Genomic DNA, 20,718 nt, shown 5'->3' on the forward strand with positions numbered 1-20,718 from the left:
ACCATGATCATCATTGATATTTTCAGTCATTTTCCCCCACTTGTCTGATATAATCAACTAGAGAACTTTGCAGCACTTCTGATTCCTATGATCGTCTCACCAAAAAGTCAGGTTGGGACCCCGGATCTGTATTTTTAGCAAATGCACACAGGTGATTCTCACGATCAGGCACGTAAGGGGAAACACCGTGATGGGGAACATCATCCAGGTTGTCCCGGGAATGAGGGCATTCTGGGATGCAGGACTTTCCTGTTAAACCTAGGAAAGTCCTGAGCAAACCAGGATAAGCTGATCACCCTGGAAGCCAGGTCGGGGACTCTGTGAGGCAAGGACCCTTTTTATCCCCATTTAGCAGATGGTAAAACCGAGGTTCCAGGTGGTCCAGACGACAATTCCTGTCTGTGATGAAGTTTTCTCCAGTCTCCAACAAAGGAGAAACATAAATCAGAAGACAAGTTTTTTCATCAAGAAAAACATATTCTTTGAAAGAGCTAGGTTTTATTTTGAAAAAAAAAAAAGTTTGAAGGTGATGTCAAAATGCCCCTTCTTTCATGAACCGATGGTGTGAGTTGTTTTGTTCTTATGACCTTATCTGACATTAAACACAAGCCTCCATATGGCAGAGGGGTTTGTTTTTGAAACTGGACTCATGTTTGAGGGCCCAGCATCTGGAGAACATGGGGTAAGTCTTTGGCTGGGGCTCATTCAGATGAGAAAGTCCCTTTACTTCTCCACTTCCTGACTGTGTCCTTGAGGCTAGTCTTCAAACTGGGTTACACATTAGAATCACCGTTGGAGATTTAAATGCCCATGCCTGGGCCCCAGCCAGACCCATTCCATCAGACTCCCCGGGGTGGGGCCCGGGCATCGGAATATTTTCAAGATCTCTGGCTGACTTCCATGACAGCTGAGGCCAAGAGGTGCTGTTTTGGATATTTTGGGGAAGTGAGCATCCCCCAGGCCAGGGACCCTTCCAAATGCTGACTACCCTGGTACCCAGAACCAGGCTCGGGATTCTCAGACGGAGGAAGGGCACTGGCTTTCAGGTCCCACAAATCACAATCAGCCTGGGCATCTGAAAACATTCACAACCCTTTCAAAGCACTTCTTTTTTTTTTTTTCTTGGCTGCACCGCCCATGTGGCATGTGGGATCTTAGTTCCCCGACCAGGGATGGAACCTGCACCCCCTGCAATGGAAGTGTGGAGTCTTAACCACTGGACCACCAGGGAAGTCCCGCACTCCTTTTTGAGCCCTCTGTTTTGTCAGCCTGCAAATCAAGAGAAACCTCCTGGGTCTCCGGCTTTCCTCCCCTGAGAAAAGGGGTGCAGGGCACACTTGCTCCTGGACAGCCTCCCCTCCTGATCGGTTGTTGAGAAGTGAGGGGCATGTGCCCCGCGGGAGGAGGGTAGAAGGGCAGCCTGAGCGGGGAGCCATCACTCTCCTCCGTTTCTGGGCACCCACTCTTCCCCCCATGAAAAAGAGCTCTGGAGTGACACATGCCTCTGTAAACCCCACGACTGTGAGGCTTTGGGAAAAGCACTGGGCCCTTTCAATGCATTTTTCTCGTGGAAAATGACAGTATTCGTAATGATGACAGCAATGAGCATGTTCTGAGTGTTTCCTACGTGCCGAGCGCTTCTGATTTGTGTGTATTGACTCCCCTTGGCCCTTTTGCAACCACCCTCTGGGTTAGGTGCTATTTTCTCAATTTTATTTTATTTTTTAATTGAATGAAAGAGTCTTTAAATTCTATAGTGCTTTACAATTTTCAAAAGTTTCACACACATGGTTTCATATAATCCCATAATAACCCTTTCCCCTTACCACTATATTGCCCCTCCCCCCTTCCCTCTCCCTACTGGTAACGATCCGTTTGTTCTCTCTCTCTGTGAGTCTGCTTGTTTTTTTGTTTTAGTCACTAGCTGGTTGTATTTTTTAGATTCCACTTATAAGTGATATCATACAGTATTTGCCTTTCTCTGTCTGATTTATTTCACTTAGCAAAATGTTCTCCAAGTCCATCCATGTTGCTATAAATGGCAAAATTTCATTCTTTTTTATGTCTGAGTAGTATTCCATTGTATATAAATATATATGTGTGTCTGTGTGTGTGTGTGTGTGTGTGTGTGTATCACAACTTCTTTATCCATCTGTTGATGGACACTTAGGTTGCTTCCATGCCTTGGCAATTGTAAATAATGTTGCTATGAACATTGGAGGGCATGTATCTTTTCGAATTAGCATTTTTGTCCTTTTCGATATTTTCTCATTTTTTTATAAGAAACTGAGGCGCAGGAAGGTTGTGACACTTACCCAACAATCTTTATACATCCCAGCAGTGTGTGGGGAAGGTTAAATGAGGTAGGCACGTAGCAGGCACAGAGCTAGTATATTAAATTATATAATGTCTGGGGCATTTGGTCCCAATTATCCAGGACTGTATATTTACATTTCAGATTTCAGATCTTGTCATATTTCTTGATGAGTTACATTATTATATTAAAATGTTCTCCTTAGAAATATGCTTCTGTTTCTCACAATGATTCAAGAGCAGTGTTTCTCAAACTGGGGCCCCCCCCCAGGGGACATTTGGAAATGTCTGGAGACATTTTTGATGGTCATGAGTCAAGATGGGAGGCTGCTACTGGCATTCAGTAGGTAGAGACCAGAGATGTTGCTAAACATCCTACAATGCACAGGACAGCACCACAACAGAGAGTGATCTGGCCCCAATGTCACTATGTGGAGGCTGAGCTGAAAAGAAAGCAGTTCATGCAGGGTTTAGCCCACTGGCTGGTGCACAGCAGTTGAGGAATAAAGATTAGCTATTATTATACATGGTAAATAAAGTGTGCCACACTTTAAAAGCAATAATACCTACTATTCCTACAGTGCCGTCTCTATGCTGGGTATTGCTCTGAGTGCTTTTCTGTATCAACTCATTACATCCTCCTAAGAACCTCATGAAGCAGAGATTCTTATGGTCCCCATTTTACAGATACAGAACCTAAGCCCAGGGACCCTAAATTCCTTGCCTAAGATCATGCTATGAACTGAATTACATCCCCCTCCAGATTCACATGTGGAGACCCTAGCCCAATGTGACTGTATTTGGAGATAGATTAGAGGAAGTTATAAGCGTGGGGCCCTAATCCTCTAGGATTAGCGTCCTTATAAGAGGAGACACCCAAGAGCTTGCTCTCTCTCTCCCACGTGAGGACGCAGCAAGAGGACAGAGGTGTGAGGACTGCAAGCCAGGAAGAGAACTTTCACCAAAATCAGAATTGGTTAGGATCTTGACCTTGGACTTCCCAGGCTCCAGAATTGTAAGAAAATAAATATGTGTTGTTTAAGCCACCCAGTCTATGGTATTTTTATTATGCAGCCTGAGCTGACCAATACAGATGATCAGCTAGTAAGAGGGAGCATCAGGACTTAACCCTTGGCAGCCTCATTCCAGAGTTCAAACTCTTAACTTTCTTACCTTTACTGTCTCCTCTGCCATATAAGTTATGCTATATTTTATTTATTAATACAACATAGAATATTAAATATTTATTGCATATGTGTTTTTGCAGTGAGAAATTAAAATCATAACTAGTCAAGGAATGTAGCCAGATCTAAAGTGAGGAATAAAAAATTGAAAAGTCATCAATAATCTTTGGAAAGATTTAGCCCAAGGGCTTGGCAGTAGTCAGATGAGAAAATGGTAGTTTTTACTATTTATTTCTCATTTTAATGTTATGATCCCATTAGCTCTGTGGTCTGATCCACAAGTAAATTGGCCATTCTGGAAGTTTCCTTTGAATCCGTCCTCATTTACTCCAGTGATTTGTGGTCATGTGGCTTCATTTAATTTAATCAATTAATTTAAAAGATCTTTAATTGAATAAATTTGATGTGTAACATTGTGTAAGTTTAAGGTGCAACACATGTTACTTTGATACATTTATATATTGTAATGTAACTGCCGATGTAGTGATATTTATCACATTACACAACTGTAAAGCAATATTATTGTCTATACTCATTATACTGTGTACTAGATCTCTATGGCTTATTTACGACTCGTTGCAAGTTTGTTCTCTTAAACACCTTCACTTTTATCCCGTCCTAGCCCTCCCACCACCGCCAGCATCTCCTCATCTTAGTTACAGGTTTTAACAGTATGCCGTCCTCCTGGGAACAGATCAAACACCAAATATGGTACAACCTGCCCTGGAGAAAGAGCATTTCTGCAGCTGCCTTACCAGCCGGCAGCTAAATGACTGTCAAATGGAAGGAGGAGGTCCTCGAATGGTGGAATGGTGACAGAATTAGTCACCAAGTAAACAGAAACACCTTTGATCAAGGCAATGGAATGCAGGCTAACTGTGGCCCTTCTCACCACCCATTGAGGGCGGTGTCAACATGGCCAGGCTGGTACACCCAGCAGAAGCCCTCTGCCCCCCAACTCCAAAGGCAGGGTCAAGATGAGTAAAGAGAACAGACCTGCTCTGCCAGGTCCCATGGTCCTGCATCTCCCCACGGTCCCCAGCACCGTGCTGGGAACATGGGCTGCAGTGTGCAGTGGTGCAGACTGCCACCTGCACGAGGGAGCACATGAGGACTGAAATCCATCCGTCTTTGTGCTCCCCAAGTCCTGTGCCCTGCGCCCTGGCACGGGCCCATGTGGGCCCAGGGGAAGGGGCTTCTTTATCGAAATGGCACTGAGTGTTTTAGGAACGCTTGGCAACTGATGTCCTGCTATTGGAACACTCCATTGTGCTTGCATCCATTTACGCATTGTTGTTCCTAGAAGGGTCAGAGCTCAGTATCTTATTCTGAGCGTTGCACCAACCATTTTTAAGCTAATAAAGATAGCAGGTAACATTAACTGCAGGCTTACCGTGAGCCGGGCAGGGCCAGGAGTGGGGTGGGGCAGGAGAGGCGTCTGGGTGCAAAATGCAAGGAGGCTTCCTCCTCAAGGTTGGGCAGGTGCAGATGGGCACCTAAGAGTGAGTGCCTCCCTGCATTTTGCCCCCAAGGTGCCTGGGGCCAGGCACTTTATTTACATTGTCTCCATTTTCTCTTTCAGCAGCCCACATTATTCCCCCATTATACAGATAAAGTAACTGAGGCTTAGTGATGCAAGCCCTTCATCCCTAGAATATACACTCCATGAGGGCAGGTACCTTGCTTGTCCTGCTTGCACAGAGTGAGCCCTCAATTCACCTTAGCTGATTAAATGGATAAAGGAGAGTAAAGTAATCCTGATCAGAAGGAAAGCTCTGGAGAGGCAGAGCTAAGGTTGAACCTGGTTCCACATGACTCAGGCACTCAGATCCTTAACCGCTTCCAGGCCCAGGTCTGGGCGGCAAAAGAAGCTGCTGACAAGGTGACACTCCACAAATGTTTAACCCGCCAGCAGCTCGGGCAGGCCTGTGGGAGCGGCAGCGAGCAGCCCTCCCAGGTCTTTTCCAACCCTCTCCCCGTGCATCCCCATGACTGGAAACGAGCCAGGATGGGCTTTTCCAGGCCCATTACTCTCCTGAAGCACATGCCTTTCTCCTAAAAAGACAACCCTTCCCAAGTTTCAGAACCCTTTGGAAAAAACATCCACCATGATTTGGGACCCCTTAAATTGAAAACTACATTAGCACAGCCCTCTCCTGGCTTTTATTTAGGGAGAGAGGAAGGATCTATACACCCTAGGCATCTAAGGCAGTGCAATCTGAGCAGAGTGCCATGAGGATGGGGCCAGCTGCCCCCTGGTGTAAAATTTAAGGGGGCACCAGAAAACTCAGCCATCAAGATAAATAATATATTTCATCACAATATTTTAAAAAACCAAAATTAATGCTGGGACTGATACTATCTTTACTAAATATGTTGCTACTTTGTTCATAGTGGAGTTTTGGCATTGATTTTTAAATTTTAAACCATTGCCTTAAAATATAATTTATCTCGAAAACTGAGTTTTTTGGTGTCTCTTAAATTTTGCACCCAAGGTGAGTGCCTCACTCATCTCACTGAAGTCCTGGCCCCGATGGGATCCCAGTTTCACAACTTCCTTTCTGTGAGATCTAGAAGGAGTTCCTACCCACCCCCTCCCCCAGCCTCATTTTCCTAATCATCAGACGGCGAGGACGATAACAACAACAGAAATAACAGCTGACGTGTCAAGCGCGGAGGTGTTCCCATGCGTTGGTCCCCTCAGCTCTCACGGCTGTCACTTTGATCTCGGTGCTATGATAATGCCCATCTTATAGTTGAGGAAACTGAAGCCCAGAGAGTGAAGTCACCTGCCCCACCGGCAACCAGGCAGCGGCAGGACTGAGACTGGTCCCACCCTCTCGTCACCAGGACTCTTCAGAGCAGGAAAACTTCTGAGGGCAATGCAAATTTCTGCAGTTGTGCTGCTGGGATTTGAATCAGCACCTACCTCAAGGGGCAGTCTTGAATGTTAACTAGGACCATTTATGTAAAGAACAGGATTCACAAAAGGCACTCGGGGAGTCCTTCTCCCTGTCTCCTTTACTTCCTTAGACAATGCCCCGAGACACAGACTCAAAGTTGGCTTTACTATGGGGGATTCCTGTCCTGATGGTGGTCCCCAAATCACATAGAATACCCTTCCATCTGCTGACTTTCCCCCAAGTTTTACACTTGAAATGATGCTCAATTGTTCCAATGCAAATAGGAGCTATTTCTGTTGCTTTGAACTTGACACTGCCCACATTGCCATTTAATCTTTGTATCCTTTTAGGTAAGGCTATCTTTGGGTCCATTTCACAGATGGTGAAACTGAGGCTCTCACATACCCAACGCCACACAGTGACTCGGTGGCAGAGCCGGGGTCAAGCGCAACCCTCTCTGACCCCTGGCTTCTACATTTCACTGCCTGCCACAAACAACAAACCCTCCAGCCATGCTTAAAGGATCTGGAAGCAATTACCTGCTGAGCCCCTGGTGGGAGTGTCTTCTGTCCTCTGGTGTCACCTGGAGCTGCTCTTACTTGGAGCGCCGTGTCTCCAGCTGGTGCTGCCCAGTGCCAGGCTGTCAACTGAGCCTGGCGGCTCCCTGCCCTTTGCTTCCTCGTCTGGAGCCTGCTGGCTGAATACACAGAGCAGGGCAAACACAAGTCTGGGTGGAGCCCTCCTCTCCCCGACTGCCCTATACAAGCAGGTTCTCTTCCTGGATTCAGGGGCTGTCCTCACCTCTCCAATAAAACCCGAGCACCTGATTTCTCTTGTGCTAATGCCTCCCTGGCACCACAAGCATCCTGTCTGGTTGCCCTCACCGGCCGCAGCTGCTCGGGTTGACCTGGGTGGCTAATTCCCTTCCCCGGTAACCACAGGTCATGGGAAGAGCAGGGAAAACACGTTCTGTAAGGTTTTATCGTTCTGTCTGCCTTTCACCTTCATTCTTTCTGGAACACCCCCTCCACCACCACCTAACCACCTAATCGGGAGGAAATAACATCTCACCCACTGCACCGCCCCCAGTCACATAAACATCTCTCCCAAAGGGTTTTGGATACTGGAAGGCAGGTAACCTAAGGGTGGCTTATTGCTCTGGAGACAGAGCATGGCATTGGAAAAGGCATTCTTTTTCTCTGCAGGCTAGAAATTCCAGACAGGCTATTTACTTTATTTAGTTCCAGCAAGGATATTTACTAAGGTGTCTTAGAAAGACATATGCAATGCAGTATGAGAGCATAAATAAAAAGATAACAAAGGAAGATAGAAAAATAAGAGTGGGTACAACAAATGGGACCAGGACCACAAATAAGTCTGCATGTGGATTTACAAACTTGCTATGAAGGCTTCACAGATGTGGCTTTGAGCCTCCTAATAGCCATTGCAAAAAGGGAAACAGGATGAGCTATATTATTCAGTGTTCTTGAAAACATTCAGGAGAAATACAAACTAGTAATTATTGTGGCTTTATTCATTAATATGCACATTCAAGCACCCACCATGAATACTTGTTGAGCACCGGGCTATATATAGGCCTGCATTTAGAGTGGTGAGGAAAAGAGGCCCTGCCCCCACCCTGCCTGGGCTCATTATAATTACACACAAGAGTCCTACAAATAGAGTCACAGAGTAGGATCCTCATTATGAAACAAAAGCCAAGGCTGCTAAGACAGAGAAACAGGGAGAGCTGGAGAAGGCCCCTTTCAGAAAGCCACATTTAAGGGACAAAAATACTATTGAAATAAAAACTGAATTCACAGCTGGATGCACCATAATTAGGTCTATAACCTCAAGTTCAGCTCAGCGCTGTACCTTTAAATCTGGGAGGTAATAAACCCAATTGCTAAGCAGCTGTCAGGCGCGCACACGGTGCGGACACAAGCACGGAGGCAGGCTGGCCTTGCGGGTCAAGGGCCTGGGCTCCCCACCCTGGGTTCACACGTCGACTCTGACCAGCTGCTGAGTGGAGCCAGCAGCTTGCCCTCCCCCCTCCCTCAGTCTCTGCCGCCCCTCTTGGCTGCCAGGGCCTTTGAGCTGATTTGGTGCTGGTTTCTGTATCCCGACTCTCAGCACCCTGCAGAACAGGGTGACCGCCTCCCCGCCGTCCAGGAGGTGCTGGGCAAGCACTTCCTGATGGGACCAGCTCCCCCGTCATTATTTGTGACAATAAGCGCCCCGTGGACGGCATTTAACTCTTTGCAAAGCATTTCACATCCACCCATCTCAGTTACGTCCATGCCATGATTAGGAGTTTGGCATCTGTTTTACAGAAGAATTAATTATATGAGGTTTAGGGCCGTGAGTGACTCGGGCCACGAAGGAACATCATTCAGGCAGGGCACTTGGCACTGTGGCTGGTGTATCTTAGAATCTCCTCAAGTGTTACTGAGTAGTGGTAATGTGGGCAGGGCTGGTTACGTGATGTGCAGGACCCAGTGCAAGAGGAAAATGTTGAGCCCCTCGCTCTAAAAGCAGGAAATAGTACTGGCAGACATCCTGAAATAGAAAGCGCTTTCCTTTCTTCCACAGTCTCTCACTACATGTTATGTATTTTATTTGCTATTCTAAGTCATTCTAAGGAAAGAAAAATTAAAAATTTAAGTTATTAGCATGAGTTTTACCATTCATATTCTATTGTGCAATATCTGTTTTAAATGCAGTGAACTCCTGTGCAGAATCTCCCAAATCACACAACTCGTATTTCGTTTCTTTACTAAAGCACAGTAAATGCCACACAAACTGACTCCACTGTTTTGATATTGTTTCTAGACACGCATGCATTCTACCAACACCGTGTACTTTCAGTTTACTGAGGAGTAAGGAAGGGTGGAAAGGAAAAGAAGCTACCGATTGCTCCATCTTTCCTTTTCTAAGTCATCATTTTTGCACATTGGCAGCGAGGTAACATGAGTAACAACTCATGCAATAGGGTTCTTCTGTTGTTCATATTTCTTAGACTGCATCGCCTTCTTTCTGCATTCGAGACAATTTCTGATTTGAATGGAAACTGTGGCTTCTCAGGGCTGCCAGCGCCCCTATAAACTCGGCTGTAGCTACAACACACTGTACTTTATACTCACCTTGAGGCTTGCTAGACACCCACCCATCACGGTCCACTGGGATTCTCTTCCTGTGGGGCACCATGAATGCTATCTGTGAACAGGCAGCAACAAGCAGCGGACGTGTGTATTGTACTTCCTCTGCTCACGTACCTGCCGCCTTTTCCATCAGATGTTTTTTAAAGACTATTTTTTTAGGTTCACAGCAAAATTGAGAGGAAGGTATAGGGATTCCCCATATACCACCTGCTTCCACATGTGCAGGGCTCCCCCACTATCAGCATCCCACACCAGAGTGATACATTTGCTACACTCATTGAACCTACACTGACACTTCATAATTACCCCAAATCCACAGTTTTGATTACAGTTCACTCTTTTTTTTTTTTTTTTTTTTTAAATATCTGTTTCTTCTTTTTTTTTTTTAATGATTATTCTGTGTTTATTTTATTTATTTTATTAATGGCTGTGTTGGGTCTTCGTTTCTGTGCGAGGGCTTTCTCTAGTTGTGGCAAGCGGGGGCCACTCTTCATCACGGTGCGCGGGCCTCTCACTATCGCGGCCTCTCTTGTTGCGGAGCACAGGCTCCAGACGCGCAGGCTCAGTAATTGTGGCTCATGGGCCCAGCCGCTCCGCGGCATGTGGGATCTTCCCAGACCAGGGCTCGAACCCGTGTCCCCTGCATTGGCAGGCAGATTCTCAACCACTGCGCCACCAGGGAAGCCCTACAGTTCACTCTTGATGTTATACATTCTATGGGTTTGGACAAATGTACAATGACGTGTATCTGCCATTGTAGTATCATACAGACTAATGTCCCTGTCCAAAAGATCTTCTGTGATCTGCCTATTCATCCTTCCTTCCCCCTAACCCTGGAAACCATTAATCTTTTTAATGTCTCCGTAGTTTTCCTTTTTCCAGGATGTCATATAGTTGGGATCATACAGTTTATAGCCTTTTCAGATGGGCTTCTTTCACTTAGAAATATGTATTTAAGTTTCTTCCATGTCTTTTCATGGCTTGCTAGCTCATTTCTTTTTAGCGCTGGATAATATTCCATTGTCTGGATATACAAGTTTATTTATCCATTCACCTCTTGAAGGACATCTTGGTGACTTCCAAGTTTTGGCAATTATGGATAAAGCTGCTATAAACATCTATGTGCAGGTATTTGTGTGAACACAAGTTTTCAATTCCTTTGGGTAAATGCCAAGGAGTATGACTGTTGGATCACATGGTATGAGTATGTTTAGTTTCTTAAGAAACTGCTAAACTGTCTTCCGAACTGGTCGTAACATTTTGCATTCCCACGAGCGATCTATGAGAGTTCCTGTTGCTCTACATCCTCATCAGCATTTTTATTTATTTTTTTTGGCTGCGTTGGGTCTTCGTTGCTGCGTGCGGGCTTTCTCTAGTTGCGGCGAGCAGGGGCTACTCTTCGTTGCTGAGCGCAGGTTTCTCACTGCGGTGGCTTCTCTTGTTGCAGAGCACGGGATCTAGGTGCATGGGCTTCAGAAGCTGTGGTGCGTGGGCTCAGTATTTGTGGCTCGCAGGCTCAGTAGTTGTGGCGCACGGGCTTAGTTTCTCTGTGGCATGTGGGATCTTCCCAGACCAGGGCTTGAACCTGTGTCCCCTGCATTGGCAGGCGGATTCTTAACCACTGTGCCACCAGGGAAGGGAATTCCCCTCACCAGCATCTGATGTTGTCAGTGTTCTGGTCTGACCATTCTAATAGGTTGTCCCATCCAATTTTGCTTCCGCAACACGAGTTCAAAGATAAAATTGCTAATCATTTCAAGATGGTGACCACAGAGTGTTAAACCAAGCTCAGGGCCCTGGCTGGAGGTAGCAGTGAGTCGACAAACTTCTTGGTGGAAGAATTCACTTCTGACTGTCCACATGGCAGGAGTTGCTCCTGGCCATGCATATTTTAGGTGGTGTTCATCATCACATCTCATGACCTGGTTCTCCTCTTAATCTTTCTTTACCATCTCCACCCCTCTTCAAATATTACAAACTCATGAAGTTGTCAGCTCCTGTTATCAAACTGCTTTCCTGGAATCTGGACTGGAGCTGGGCCCTCTGCTGAAGATTCACGGGAAATCTGAAATCTGAAGTCTCCCTGGCAACTGTTCCAGGCCTCCTCCGGCCAGCACTGCAGACCCTCCTCCTTTCTACCCGCAGGCCTCTCACTCACTCTGAGCTGGTTTCTGCCATGTTTTTGATCACTGACCCAGAGGGGGGAATGACCCAGACTTCACAGTGTGGTCATACATACCCACCCTGCTTTGGCTGAGACACTAAATCTAATACATGTGTCCACTCTTCACTTGGCATTCTTCAGATCACTTTCTTGTACATTACCTGATGTGCTCCTTAGTGAAATCATATGACATAAGAGGTATCTACTTGGGTAAGGAGGAAACAGAGGTTCTGAGAAGACCAATGTCTTGCTCCAAATTAAACTACAGACTGACCCTGGAGTCAGTTAAAGGCTAAATCCAGGGCCCAGCCTTGATTAGAAACTCAGGCTCTGGAGCCATGCAGTCTAAAAAAGAATCCTGGCTTCGGTAGCTGATTAGCTGTGTGACCTTGAGAAGGTAGATTGCCCTTTCTGTGCTTCAGTTTCATCGTCTGTTAAATGGGGATATTGGTAGCACCCAAGTCATTGACTTGTGGGAATCAAATGAGATAATTTGATTATTTCAAATGAGAAAATACTTCACACACTGCCTGGCACAAAGTATGGTTCTGGGTTTGGAAAGAAGGGGACGACATTAGCTTCTATATGACAGCACTGATGAGAAGGGAGATCTTGACCTCATGGATCCTAGTCTAGATTTGGGGACTAGATTTTGAGCATGGACGGGGTAAGGGAGCTCACACAGTCTAACCCATCTGATTTTGCAGACCAGCCTCCAACAGCAGCTTTGCAGTGGTCTCCGCACCCACATGCTTATTCAGAGTCTACAGGGACATAAAGGCCGTAGGAGGACCCGCACAGCTACGGAGAGGCTGCCAAGAAGGTGTACAAATCTACACGGACTGGCACGGAAATCAAACACCATGTTAGATTCCCACAATTGTAGTCATTTGTTTCTTTCTTCTAATCGTTAGAATTAATGGCTTCCCTGCTAACCCCTGTTCCTGAGGATGGCAAGGGGACAGGACTCCCATCTTCCTAGCTTGTTCCAAGACTTCATTACCATGAACATAGGATAAAACTGTCTAAATATCGTACTGTTGTCAATGTACTCTGCTTCAGAGCCTTCAGTCAGAAAGCTGTTTTAAATTAGAAGCATCTGTAAATGCTTCTGCAAATAGAGTTGGAAATATGGTATTATGAGATGCTAATAATTTTCCCTCCCTGTGTGATCTCTCGTGGGGTTTTCCTGCTCACAGTGAATGAAATAAGAGGCAGAAAACATAGATCGGAGGGCAGGCAGGGTTTGTTTTGTTTTCTTTTCCTGCTTTCAGAAAGGTGGACGGGGTTTCCTGGGCAGGAGTGTCAGAAAACCACCTCAGGTCTTCCTCTGTATTAGAGCAAACATGAGCAACGACACAGATGCCAACTAGAGATTTCTTTCTGTGGGGACATAACCTTTTCCAGAATAGAGAAAAGGTTACTGTGTCAGAGAGACACAGGCCGTTACTGTATTCATTACGGCCGTGTGGGTGTAAGAGGCATCTGTAGCCCCTGTAGCTGGGTACCCCCATCTCCAATCTTATAGATGGGTGTGGATATTCCTACGTCGATTATTTCACTTTGTTAATAGTAGCACTTCAGACTCAGGTGACACTTTCAAGGCATAATTTCTACAGTTTCCTTTCCCCTTTCTGGTCAGTTAGCTTATTCCCATCACCATGGGGAAAGTGTGTGAACCTTCGGGAAAAGTCCTCCATTTTCCCAGAATCCATCCCGCGAGAGCCCAGAGTGAATTGCACGTGGACCTGCTTATGTTTGCAAATGACAAGTGGATCAGATTCTCACCGCGAGAGGAGCAGAGAGCCCAGGGCCAACTGTACTCGTGCAGGACAGGGTGATGTGCAGATCCCACCCTTTCTTCTTACGCCATTAACTTCGGATTTTCTGCTTTGGTCGTCATCTGCAACGGATGGATGGATAGAGCCCGCATTACATGAGGAAAGTGTTCAGAGGGTCTCTTTACAGAGGCTCCAGAGTCAAATGGAAGGACAGGGTTTAATCTCAGCTCTGGCACTGAACTAGCCATGTGGCTGCAGGGAATGCTGCAAGGCCTGCCCAGAACCCCCCTCCAGGACTGAGTGCTCGGTCCCAGCTTCTGGAAGGGCTGGCTGTCGATGGCTCTTTCTCTCTCTGGAGCTTGCTCTGCCTCAGATCAGCCCTTCCCTGGGCAGTCAGCATCCGATGACTGGTTGGTATACATATAAAGACCTGGTCACCTTGCTTCAGTGGGGACAGCCCTGAAAGGTGGGCTCAGCTCCAGAGCTCCCTGTCGATTGACAGTGTTCCCCTTCTCCCTCTTTACCCCGCCCCGCCCCCACCCCCAGGAGTGGTTCACAAGAGCACACCCCAATAAACTCCCGACAGGCAACTCTCCATCTCAGAGTCTGCATCCCACGGAACCAATCTATGATAATGACCTTAGGAAAGTTGATTTTTTAAATTGAAATGCATGTGGGAAAAAGTGAAAAAAATAATTCAAAAGGTTATTCAAACAAATGCAAACAAACAAAAAAATGGAGCTATCATTCCAACTCTCCTAGGATGACGCCCTAGAGCTACATACTATTTTAAAAAATTAATTAATTAATTAACTAATTTTTAACATCTTTATTGGAGTATAATTGCTTTACTATGGTGTGTTAGTTTCTGCTTTATAACAAAGTGAATCAGCTGTACGTATACATACATCCCCATATCTCCTCCCTCTTGCGTCTCCCTCCCACCCTCCCTATCCCACCCTCCCTATCCCACCCCTGTAGATGGTCACAAAGCACCGAGCTGATCTCCCTGTGCTATGAGGCTGCTTCCCACTAGCTATCTATTTCACATTTGGTAGGAGCTACACACTTTCTTGTGGATAATTTATGATGGTGATTCTCAAAAGTGTGGTCCAGGAATCTGTGGATGTCTCTGAGCCTTTCACATGGTCCACAAGGTTACACAGTCTTCATAATATCACTAAGATGCTATTTGCTTTTCTCTCGCTCATCCTCTCACAGGTATACAGACAATAAAAAGTTCATTTATGGTTTCAGATTTCACACTACAACTAACCTTAAGAAACTATCCCTTGTCAAGTTTTGGCATGGCATCATAGCACACTACCCACAATTATTTGAAAAGGCTGTTAAAATACTTCTTCCTTGTCCAACTACGGAACTGTGTGGGGCTGGATTTTCTTCCTATACTTTAACCAAAGCAACATATGGAAACACACTGAATGTAGAGCAGGTATGAGAATCCAGCTGTCTTCTCGGATGGCAGAAATTAAAAAGACTGGCAAAAATGAAAAACTGTACCATTATTTTTGCCTTTTGTTTTCAGTTTTGGAACAAACCAAATAGTTTTGTTTATTATTTTTTAAAAAATGAATTTATAAATATTTTTTAAATTCTTAACTTTAATTTCTAATATGGCAAATTTCTGTAGCTCTAATCCACATAAATTAAAGCACTCTGGGGTCCTCAATAGTTTTTAACAGTTTAAAAGGGTTCTAGAGAACAAAACTTCAAAAACTGCTCCTTTTTTTTCTCATTACAGAAGGAATAGATGCTCCTTATAAAATATGCAGGGAGCAAACATATAAAAGGAATAATAATCCATAACCCTATCACTGAGAAATACTCTCTTTTGGTATTTCTCTCATTCCATGTCAATATCAGAAACATTACTGATTCCGAAATACTGTTTTGAAGCTAAGATATCTTTTTTTAAAAATCATTGTATACCCTGCCAAATATGTCATTCAAAATAGGGTTTGGAGTTTCTTTGAGTAGCCATGCCCCAGATGAATTAACCACTGGCCATGCTGTACATTTAAGTGTTTGACATATTCCGCTATTATACACGTGACAGAGATGGACATCCTTGCAGCAGTATTATTGAAGTCATTTCCTAGATTTTTCTCATAGAAGCATTTTCCAGATGTTGAAGTGTGGGATCAAAGGATAGTCATGTTTTAAAGGCATTTGATACACATGGCCAAATTCCTCTCCACTAAATGGCCTTCCTCACTGAGGCCAGGGACTGAGTCTCCAACACTCATGATTATATTCTGTTTTTCCACAGATGAATGAATGAATGAATCAGTGTGTGAGAGGGACAGATTCTTTGTATCCAGGTGAAAATTGGGCATTCACAGTTAAAAAAATTATTTTGTGTTTGCTTAGTGAAAAAAGATGATCTCTCATCAGTATTCCATCTCGTAATTTTTCCCGCCTTAGTGAACATGAGGGTGAAAATGTTGTCACATGTTCATTGGACATTTGTCCTTATTCTTTGTCAACTGCCAAAACAATTGACTCTTGACACCCAGTTCCGTTTATCTTCCAGGACTCGGCCTCCTTCCTGATCAGCTTTCATTACTCAACCAAGGCAGAGGTGGAAATAAGTGGCATGAGGGCCATGATCTTAGTGATTAATCTTCCCTGATGTTGTCAGAGGGAAGAGTGTTGTTTTTTTGTTTTTAATTTTTATTGGAGTATAGTTGATTTACAATGTTGTGTTAGTTTCAGATGTACAGCAAAGTAAATCAGTTATACATATATCCACTCTTTTTTAGATTCTTTTCCCATGTAGGCCATTACAGAGTATAGAGTAGAGTTCCCTGTGCTATACAGTAGGTCCTTATTAGTTATCTATTTTATATATAGTAGTGTGTATATGTCAATCCCAATCTCCCAATTTATCCCTCCCCCTATACCCCCTGGTAACCGTAGGTTTGTTTTCTACATCTGTAACTCTGTTTCTGTTTTGTAGATAAGTTCATTTGTACCTTTTTTTTTTTTTTAGATTCCACATATAAGCGATATCATATATTTGTCTTTCTCTGTCTGACTTACTTCACTCAGTATGACAATCTCTCAGTCCATCTATGTTGCTGCAAATGGCATTATTTCTTTTATTTTATGGCTGAGTAATATTCTATTGTAGATATGCATCACATCTTCTTTATCCGTGTGATCCAGCAATCCCACTCCTGGGCATGTATCTGGAGAAAACCATAATTCGAAAAGATACATGCACCCCAATGTTCATTGCAGCACTGTTTACAATAGCCAGGACATAGAAGCAACCTAAGTGTCCATCAACAGAGGAATGGGTAAAAGGGAAGAGCGTTTTTTAAAAGCAGGAATTAATTTAATAATCAGGGAACTGCATATGAAAATTCACAATTCTAACTTGGAAAGGGCTAGGAAGTAGTCTCTCATCACTGCTGACAGGGATTGGACATTGGCTGTACCTTTTATTTATTTATTTTTAAATAAATTTATTTATTTATTTATTTTAAAATAAATTTATTTATTTATTTTTAAACTTATTTATTTTTAAATTTATTTATTTATTTTTGGTTGCGTTGGGTCTTCATTGCTATGCGTGGGCTTTCTCTAGTTGCGGCGAGCAGGGGCTTCTCTTCGTTGCGGTGTGCGGGCTTCTCATTGCAGTGGCTTCTCTTGTTGCGCAGCACGGGTTCTAGGCACAAGGGCTTCAGTAGTTGTGGCACGTGGTCTCAGTAGTTGTGGCTCACGGGCTCCAGAGCACAGGCTCAGTAGTTGTGGCATACGGGCTTTGTTGCTCCGCTCATGTGGGATCTTCCCGGACCAGGGCTCGAACCCGTGTCCCCCGCATTGGCAGGCGGACTCTTAACCACTCTTAATCCCTCTTACAATACAGGGAAGCCCGGCTGTACCTTTTAAAGAGCCATGTTCCTTGCTCAAGTTTCAATTCACCCTGGTCCCCTCCTCTCCCCCTACCCCGACCTCCATCTCCCTCTGTCATTCTCTGGCCCTGAGTCCCAGCATCATTTGCCATTTATCCTCACCCTCATGCTGCCATTTTTTCTTAGGGTAAATTTAAAAGAACCATGAACTGTTTCTTATGCGCAAGTTTCTATCAAGAGTACGAAAAAGAAGAGTAGGAGACCCCCATTGTCTCCATGTGTAAGTATCCGTGTGAAAGTGAAATGACATATATTTCATATATGACACATATTTAATGTAATTTGATATACTACATTTTAATGCAATGCATTTAATGTAATGTATAATATGTTATATATTATATGTATATAAATATAGTTGCATATACTTAATATGCAAAGCATGTGTGTTTAAAGCAGCAGGTATGATTTTTTCATCTAAAACATAACTATTTTTTTTTTTTTTTTAAACTCTGGAAAAATGCCCAGGCATCAAGCTCCTTTTAGATGGAGAGTTTATTCCAACATGTGTATCACATGCCCTGGGTCTCTCTGAACTGTTAGACACCTGAGTTTGTGAATCCCAACAAGGCTGTCAAATGGTGTCCATCCACCTTCCTCTTGCATTTAGGCAGAAGCTTTAAGCTGAGCTTTGTGAGTGTTTTTCCTTCCCCTGAGAGAAGGAGATTTCTCAACTCACCACGTGCAGTGTTTAGGCATCTGGGTTATCTTAGCCTCTCTAAAGAGCTAGAGCTGAGAAAATGAGAAAAGCCATCTCTTAGGAGCTATAATGTACACTGCTCTGACAGATTAAAACAGACGGTTAGGAAAAAAGATGGCAAGTTTTTCATAGGTGGATTTAAACATTATCCATATGGCCATATTTGTATTTTCTCCCTCCTCCTGCAGGGTTTCCCAAACTTTACTCACTTTTGGTTTTTGCCATACCTCCTATGCCACCTAAACTATTACTTATATATTTCTTTTAAATTGACTCACAATCTTATTTAATGCCTTTTTAAAAAATTGGACATGATTACCATAAAAGGAAAACCAATATTACTTCCCACAATTAAAAAGTAACATTAAAAAATAAACTTGCAACAAATATAAAGAAGGGTCATACATTCTAACTAGATTCTGTTACCTGCCTAAGATCCACACCTGACTCTTGCTCATTCTGTTAAAAGATGTTAAAGAAATTCCAGCATCAAACTAAGATTTCCTCCTTGACAAATTAAAAGCAGTAATTCGTAACTGAAAGAAAGTTTCACAGGGAATAACTTTGCCACTTGCTTACTTGGTGAGTTTATGCTATTTAAATCTCATTTTATTTACAATGTAAATTTTTTTCTCTATCACCACTGGTAAGTATTCCATAATTTGTGAAATCCTAATGTACTATTAATCATTTATTAATTGAATTGAAAATATTTGTATTACCACTTGGGTTACCTGTACCTACCAGCTACTATGTCAACCTATTATCGACCGAACAATCACTACACTGTGCTATTTTTTTCAAATCCCGACAAAACTCTTTGAGTTAGTCTTTCATACTGTTTTTCAATCATTCCTACTGCCCGTTTTACAGATGAGGAAAAGGAGGCTTAGAGAAGTTAAATTTAGCCAGGTTTTCTCACAACTAGAAGTGAGTTGAAATTCAAACCCAGGTCTCATACTACTTGTAATAGTTGGGATTGCTTGCCCTTCAGATCAACCACCAACTTCACTACAGTTTTGCCCCCTCAAACCCCACAGCCCTCACAAGTTAAGAAATGAGTAGTGTTCCAGTGGCCTTCCCCTGCCAGAGGGCTGGAATAGAAAACCCCCTAGAAGTGTTCATTTTTTCCTTAGGAACAAGGGCGGCTGTGGTTTCAGCTCTCAGGATCAATCATAGATGCGACCCGTATTGAACTATATCTTTATCCAGGTGAAATCTGCTTACAATTAGCAAGTAAGACTATCTTGAAGGAGAACAAGTGTCCAAAAATAAGACAACTTACATTCTGAGAAAGGGGGAGTGGGGCCTGTGCCTTCTTCCACAGGAAGGGAGTTACAGAATTCTATGGGTCAATTACAGTTGGAGAAGACTTGATTTCTTTGAATTCCGGAAGATGGAGGCTTTTGTCATTCCTTCATCAGCTGCCTCCTAGAGGTATCGGTCCATCTGTCTGCTCATCCATCCATCCAGTCATCCCCTTAACCATCCATCCACTTACCTACTCACCCGTCCACCCAAACACCCAACCATCCATTTTCCCCGTTCTCCACCCCTCCATCCAGCCATCATCCATCCATCCAGCCAGCTAGCCGTTCATCCAGGCATCCATCCATTCTTCTTTCCTTTCAACATTTATTAAGCACTTATCACATGCCAGGCTTTGTGGTAAGTGCTAAGATTACAAGAGGATACAAAGACACAAAAAGTATACATTTGTCTGGGCCACAGACTAATAGGGAGAAATGCATGTGTTATAAACTGAAAAAAAAAAAAAAAAAGTGTTCAAACAGCAGTCAACAAAGAGGGAATACAAGACTGAGGAGGAGACACCCTAGCTCTGCCTCGGGTGGGGAGAAAGCTTTCCTGAAGGAAGCATCTTACACGTGAGAGTTGAACAGAAACGTGGCACTGGTCAGGTGAAAGTCAGGGGCCTGGAGGGGTGGAGAAAGGTGCTTCTAGCACAGAGAGCTACATGTGCAAAGGCCAAGCACACACAACACTGCTAGTAGTAAAGCACTGGCAATATGGGCCCCCAATTTTAAGTTCTGAGGGGACTGCCCAGCCTTGGTTGCTCTTTCTGGATATTCAGATTCCTGCTTGGACTCCCTCTGCCTAAGGACTTGGGTTTTCATTTGTGTTTACATTCTGATGTTGGCTGAATCATGGTCAATATTGTCTCAGTTCATCTGGCACCAGGATTAAATGCTACAATATTACTCAGGGCAATTAACCTTTAGTGTTCAGCCTGGTGTATCCACCACATCCCTGTGGAAAAAGGGAATGGGTATTTCTCCAGCTCATTTCTCCTGGCCCAGGGCTGCCTGTTGGGAGCATTTCACGCAGAATTATTTTGTCTGCAGACAAATGGCTTGGAGGTTCTCTCGAATCTCTGAGGTTAAACCAGTACAGGGCTTGCTTTCTGACATCTTTTTGGTATCCCCACTGAGGCCATGATCCACCCCAAGCTGTTTTATGGTGAAGCTGAGGATTGAAAACCACTATCTGTTTCCTTCACTCTTTTGCAAAGAACACAACTTTATGACATGGGAGTACACATCACCAAGTCTA

The 20,718-nt window shown here is 44.0% G+C and overlaps 1 protein-coding gene across 3 annotated transcripts in view; it reads right to left on the reverse strand.

Annotated features, from left to right (window-relative positions):
• The window catches only part of BCAS1 (brain enriched myelin associated protein 1), a 114,895-nt gene extending 101,363 nt beyond the window's left edge, over positions 1 to 13,532 (reverse strand). For 2 of the 3 annotated variants that reach the window (XM_007185281.2, XM_007185280.2), the window contains exon 1: positions 6,940 to 7,060. The gene's annotated coding sequence lies outside the window, so the exon portion shown is untranslated. Of the gene's footprint in view, positions 1 to 6,939; positions 7,061 to 13,513 lie in introns of those variants that run through there. The other variant, XM_007185279.2, reaches the window with a different exon arrangement.
• Between the last annotated feature and the right edge of the window lie 7,186 nt (positions 13,533 to 20,718).

This window comes from Balaenoptera acutorostrata, chromosome 15 (genome assembly GCF_949987535.1).
Source record: "Balaenoptera acutorostrata chromosome 15, mBalAcu1.1, whole genome shotgun sequence".
Taxonomy (NCBI): domain Eukaryota; kingdom Metazoa; phylum Chordata; class Mammalia; order Artiodactyla; family Balaenopteridae; genus Balaenoptera; species Balaenoptera acutorostrata.